Here is a 6,000-nt window from a genome sequence, read left to right on the forward strand (position 1 = left end):
CGAGAGAGGGAACACAAGCAGGGGAGTGGGAGAAGGAGAAGCAGGCTTCCCGCAGAGCATGGGAGCCCAATGCGGGGCTCGATCCCAGGACCCTGGGATCCTGACTTGAGCCGAAGGCAGACGCTTAATGACTGAGCCACCCAGGTGCCCCATCTTCCATTTTTAAAGACACTTATGTCTGAATAATCCAGGATAATCTATAATCTTCCCTATTTTAGAGTCAGCTGATTAGCAACTTTAATTGAATCTGTAATCTTAATTGCTCTTTGCCCATGTAACCTCACATACTTATGGGTTCTGGGGATTAGGACATACATACACATCATTGAGAGTGGGGGGAAATCATTCTTCCTACCGTAGGAAGTATTGGGTAAGTATTCATATTTTCGAATTCATGGTATGGAGCTTGGAAGAAACACTTTGGTTGGAAATAGATGCCTTAATTAGGACTCATCAGTTTAGACTCAATTAGATAACACATAACAGAAGTATCTCTTTGATTAGAGATAGTAATCAAAGATAAGGAAGTGATGGCTCACAGAGAAAGTATAGTCTGTATAGAAGAGGACTGAAAATAAAATTATCTTAAATGATAAACATTTAAGTGGTAGTCTAAGAAAGAGAAGTGCACAAAGAGACAGAAGAACAGCCAGCAGGAAAATCAAGAAAGTGAATATAGTGGGTGCTATTGGTTGCCCACTCAGCATCTCTCCCTCCCTGCATCTTTGCTAAGAGAGCTCTGATTCTGTTAGGATATTCACTCCGCACACACATAGCCATGGGACTCAAGAAAGGTACCCTCAGCCAATCAGTACATGGCATTTCTTTGGTGACTGTTACTGTTCCAAAGGAGGTCATGTGACCTACATTGGCCCAACCAGACCAAGGACTTTATTTCATGATTGGAAGGAGAGATTCCTCCATCCTTCTGGTTAAGAACCAGGAAGGATGCTGCCCTTCTTACTGCTGGCAGCCATTTTATGATGATGAGGGGCCTGAATCTTAGGATGAAGCTAATGCTGTGGATGGCAGAGCAAAAAGAACCTAGATTTCTGGTGATGTTCAGCCACGCAGTTAACTGCTCTGGAAGCCAGCCCTCTGTTTGACATGCTTATTATTATGTGAGATAGCATTCTTATTATTTAAAATGGTTTGGATTGAGGTTTTTTTTTTTTTTTATTTGCTGCCAAAAACATCCTACCTAATAATGAATACTACTACAGAAATGCAGGAAAGCTTCTAGGCCCGGAAAGATCTGCTTGGCCAAACATTGTAAAGAGGACAAGTAAGGTAAAAATGAAAAAAGGTGTTGGATAGCAACAAAGAGGTGGTTGGTGACATTAGGGAGAGCAGGGCCAGTCGAGTGGGGTGGGGGAGAGCCATATTTCAGTGAGTTTGAGTGCACTGGAGTTGAAAAGGAAAGCAAGGAGTTTGATATAAAGGAGAAGATGAAGTGTTGTTGGAAGACATAGGGAAAAGGAATATAATTTTTTTAAGTGTTTAAGGTGAGCAGGTTTAGTAGGAAGGATGATGATTATATGTACTGATTAGCTGTCATGCGTTGTGCATATTGTGGGATGTACTAAGCATGCCGTATGTTAATGTTTTTCGTCTTTATAACACCAGTACAGGGTGGGCATTATTATCTCCCATTTACATTTGAAGTAACTGAGGCCTAGAGAAATTGAGAGTATCTTTCTAAAGATCACACACCTGGGAATTAGCAGATTCAAATCTAGGTCTCTTTTTTTGGTGTGTGTGTGGTGGTTTCATAACTATTTGACCATCTGGTCATTTCTTATCCACACTGACTGACTAGGTTTTTGAAAGTGGTGATAGGTACCTAAGTATCTAACGTATATAGAGTTTATTTGGCAAATCTTCGTCCTCATTCCATTTTCTGGATGACTGCACATAAACACAGTATATTCCTTTATGGGGCATTCCCTATTTTCTTTGGCCCGGACAGCTTTGTTGAGCCTGGTGTCAATGAGCACATCTGGAGTTCCCATCTCCTTCATGGCAAATTTTCAGATCTCTGTGAGTGCCTGAGGAGCATACCTCTTAAAGCCTATTCCATGGATGATGCACTTGTGAATGTTGATGGTGTGTTCTCTTGTCTGGTCACTAGCTCACTGGTGACAGAGTGGCCCTACTCACTGCTCTTCTTTGTGAGAGAGCCATTCTGCTGGGCCCGGGTTGGAAAGGGAGAGTGCCAGGTATTCCAAATCCAGGTTATTTTAATCTAATGCTGCCCTACCCTTCACCCCTGTGCTTTCCTCCCTAAAAGGTCAGTAGAGAGAAACAGATTGAAGAAAGGGAGATGATTTGTCAAGTAAAGCCTATCTAATACCTCAGAAAATGCATGTAACATAACCTTGGTTTGTGCTGGCTGGTTCTGTTTGGACCACTGCCCCAGCAGTCCAAGCGTGGAATCAGAGATGCCTCTCCTTTGTTCCCCAGTATTGGTCTTTATAAAGCCTTCAGTTATCCTACAGTTCTTTATATATTAAACAAGGTGACAACCTGCATTCCCTTTCATTGCAGTGTGGTTTTTCCCTTTAACTTTACCCTGGTTGACCTGTAAGATATCTGTAATTTTGATATTTGCCTAAAATACTGATGTTCAATAAGAGTGAATGCTTGATCATAACTCATAGTGCCAGATGTGAAGGAAAGCCTAGATCTATTGGAAATGTTTTGGGGTTCTGGGCAAGTGTCCAATGTCATGAGGTACTGAGAGTTCACAGTAGGGGTAGGATAAGGCCGCCAAGGCCAGACTAAGAAGGGAAAGGTCTCTCTGATTGGCTTTCCTAATAAACTCACCAGCTGCCATGGGTTATGAGTTATAATGGGGCTAATTCTGGTTTCATACCTGCCCTATCTCTGAATATCCTATGTAAGACAATATATTTTCTTACCATTCAAGCCTATTTGTTTCAGATTTTCTATTACTTATAGTCAAGAGAGCCCTTCCTAATGTCCATGTCACAGCATAGCAAACATGATGACCGATAACATCCTCTCAAGACTGTAAGCCAAACTGGGCTCTTAAGGTTACCCTCAGGTCTCCAAGGGGTCATGGCCACTCAAAGCCAAGGAAGGGGAATTGGTGGACCCTTGTGCCAGTTCACAGTATGTGTAAAATAGAAATACAGGCATACCTCATTTTATTGTGCTTTGCTTTATTGCACTCTGCAGATACTGCATCTTTTTACAAATTGTAGGTTTGTGGCAACCCTGCATTGAACAAGTCTCTTGGTGCCATTTTGGTAATTCTCACAATATTAAAACTTTTTCATTATTATTATGTTTGTTATGGTGATCTGTTATGGTGATCTGCATGTGATTTGGTGTCACTATTGTAATTATTTTCTGGTGCCATGAACTATGCCCATAGAAGACAGCAAACTTAATTGATAAATGTGTGTGTGCTGACTCCTCTACCGACCTACCCTTCTCTCTCTCACTCTCTCTCTCTCCCTGTCCTCAGGCCCCCCTATTCCCTGAGACACAATAATGTTGAAACGAAACCAGTTAATAACCCTACAGTGGCCTCTAAGTGTTCAAGTGAAAAGAAGAATCACATATCTCTCACTTTAAATCAAAAGCTAGAAATGATTAAGCTTACTGAGGGAGGCATGTTGAAAGCTGAGATAGGCTGAAAGCTAAGCCTCATGCACCAGTTAGGCCAAGTTGTGAATACAAAGGAAAAGTTCTTAAGGAAATTAAAAGTGCTACTCCAGTGAACATAGAAATGATAAGAAAGCGCAACAGCCTTACTGCTGATATGGAGAAGGTTTTAGTGGTCTGGATAGAAAATCAAACCAGCCACAACATTCCCCTGAGTCAAAGCCTAATCCAGAGCAAGGCCCTAACTTTCTTCAATTCTCTGAAGGCTGAGAGAGGTGAGGAGGCTTCAGAAGAAAAGTTGGAAGCTAGCAGAGGTTTGTTCCTGAGGTTTAAGGAAAGAAGCCTTCTCCACAGCATAGAAGTGCAAAATGAAGCAGCAAGTACTGATGTAGAAGCTGCAGTAAGTTAACCGGAAGATCTGGCTAAGATAATGAATGAAGATGGCTACCCTAAACAATAGATTTTCAATAGACAAAACAGCCTTCTTTAAGAAGAAGATGCCATCTAGGACTTTCATAGCCAGAGAGAAGTCAATGCCTGGCTTCAAATAACAGGCTGACTCATTTGTCAGGGGCTAATGAAGCTGGTGGCTTGAAGTTGAAGCCAATGCTCATTTGCCATTCTGAAAACCTAAGGGCCCTCAGTTGGCAAGGATGCAGATAAAGGGGAGCCCTCTTACACTGTTGGTGGGAATGCAAACTGATGTAGCCATTCTAGAAAACAGTATGGAGTTGCCTCAGAAAGTTAAAAATAGAACTACCCTACAACCCAGCAATTATACTATAAATATTTACCCAAAGGATACAAAAATAATAAAGGGATACTTGTACACCTATGTTTATGGCAGCATTATCAACAATAGTCAAATTATGGAAAGAATCCAAATGTCCATGGCTGATGAGTGGATAAAGAAGATGTATACACACACACACACACACACACACACACAGGAATATTACTCAGCCATCAAAAAGAATGAAATCTTGCCATTTGCAATGATGTGGGTGGAGCTAGAGAGTATTATGCTATGCAAAATAAGTCAGAGAAAGACAAACACCATATAATTTCACTCATATGTGGAACTTAAGAAAAAAAAAAATGAACATAGGGGGAAATAACGAGAGGAAAACCAAGAATAGACTCTTAATGACAGAGAACAAACCGATGGTTATCAAAAGGAAGGTAGGTGGGGGGATGGGTCAAATAGGTGTTGGGGATTAAGGAGTGTACTTGTGATGAGCACTGGTGATGTATGTAAGTGTTGAATCACTAATATTACACTGTATGTTAATTAACAGGAATTTAAATAAAAACTTGGGGAAAAAATAAGGGCCTTTAAGAATTATACTAAATCTACTCTGCCTATATGCTCTATAAATGGAACAACAAAGCCTGAATGACAGCACATCTGCTTACAATATGGCATACTGAATATTTTAAGCCTACTGTTGAGAGCCACTGCTCAGAAAAAAATCCTTTCAAAATATTACTGTTCATTGACAATGCACCTGGTTACCCAAGAGCTCTGATGGAGCTGTATAATGAGATTAATGTTGTTTTCATGCCTAATAACACATCTATTTTGCAGCCCAAGGATCAAAGAGGAACTTTAACTTTCAAGTCTTTATTGTATAAGAAATACATTTTGTAGACTATAGTTGCCAGTGATAGTGATTCCTCTGATAGATGTAGGCAAAGTAAATTGAAAACCTTCTGTAAAGTATTCACCATTGTAGATGTCATTAAGAACGTGGGTGATTCATGAAAAGAAGTAAAAATATCAACATTAACAGGAGTTTGAAAGAAGTTGATTCCAAGCCTCATGGATGACTTTAAGGGTTTCGAGACTCAGTGGAGGAAGTAATTGCAGATGTGGTGGAAATAGCAAGAGGACTAGAAGTGAAGCCTAAAAATGTGACTGTATTGCTGCAATTTCATGATAAAACTTGAACTGATAAGGAGTTGCTTTTTTTTTAAGATTATTTATGTATTTATTTGAGAGAAAAAGATTGAGAGCACAAGCAGGGAGGAAGGCCAGAGGAAGAGGGAGAAGCAGACTCCCCACTGAGCAGGAAGCCTGACATGGGGCTTGATCCCAGGACCCTGGGATCATGACCTGAGCCAAAGGCAGACGCTTAACCAACTGAGCCACCCAGGCGCCCCTGAGAAGTTGCTTCTTATGGATGAGCAACGAAAGTGGACTCTTGAGATGGTATCTATTCCTGGTGAAGACGATGTGAAGATTGTTCAAATGACAAACAAGGATTTAGAATATTACATAAACTTAGTTGATAAAGCAGTGGCAGGGCTTGATAGATTGACTCCAATTTTGAAAGAAATTCTGCTTTGGGTAAAATGCTATTGAAC

The sequence above is a fragment of the Neomonachus schauinslandi genome, chromosome 3 (genome assembly GCF_002201575.2).
Source record: "Neomonachus schauinslandi chromosome 3, ASM220157v2, whole genome shotgun sequence".
Taxonomy (NCBI): domain Eukaryota; kingdom Metazoa; phylum Chordata; class Mammalia; order Carnivora; family Phocidae; genus Neomonachus; species Neomonachus schauinslandi.